Genomic DNA, 951 nt, shown 5'->3' on the forward strand with positions numbered 1-951 from the left:
TTTATATGCAATTGTACTTACGCAAATATAACCATAGTAGGCATACTGATTCATGACCTGTTTTTTAAAAAATATTTGCCAATCTCAGGAGGAGAAAATGTACCTTATTTGACTTCTCAAAAGCCTTAACAATCTGTTCTCCACCCAGCTACCAAACTCATCTTTTAAAAAAAGAAATGTAAGAACTTTATTTCCCAAAGAAAAAAGTGAACTGAGGGGTTGGGGGGGTGGCAGGGAGGAAAATGTTCAACAATGAATGAATGGAAATCCAAGTTCTTTATAAACTTTTATTAAAATCTCAATAAAAAAATAAAAAAGCAGTATAAAATTTTAAAAAAGGGGGGGGGAAGGAAATGTAAGTCAAACCATGTCACTCCTCTGCTCAGTCCACTCCAATGGGTTCTCATCGCAAGGAGAAAGTCCTTAAGAGGCTTCATAGGAATTATAAACTTTTGATCCCTATTACCTTTCTGATCATACGTTCCAATATTCTTCCTTTCATCTTTCCTCTGACACACTGGTTTCTTTGTTTTTGGTGGAATATGCCAAACACACTTCTGCCTCAGGCCCTTTGCACTTGTTCTCTCTGCCTTGAAAAGCTTTCCCACAGATATCTGCTGACGTGGCTCCGTCATCTCCTCCAAAATCTTCCCTTAAATGTGACCTTTACTAGGAGAACGTCAGTGACCAGCCTACATACAACATCTTGCATGATTCGTGTGAAAGTACTTATTATCTTCTAACAGGGCTATATAATTTTTGCCTTCTGTCAACATCCATTAACATGCAAACTCTATGAGAACACAACTTTATCTGTTTTGTCCAATGATGTATCCTTTATACTAAGATCAACGTCTGGCATATAAACCTTCCAACAAACCCTCTGCCTTAAAGCCAGTTCTGACCTATGTTAACCCTGTATCAGATATCCAAGGCTACAAATTTTTTTTA

This window comes from Elephantulus edwardii, unplaced genomic scaffold (genome assembly GCF_000299155.1).
Source record: "Elephantulus edwardii isolate Elephantulus edwardi_28Jun2011 unplaced genomic scaffold, EleEdw1.0 scaffold00047, whole genome shotgun sequence".
Classification (NCBI taxonomy): Eukaryota; Metazoa; Chordata; class Mammalia; order Macroscelidea; family Macroscelididae; genus Elephantulus; species Elephantulus edwardii.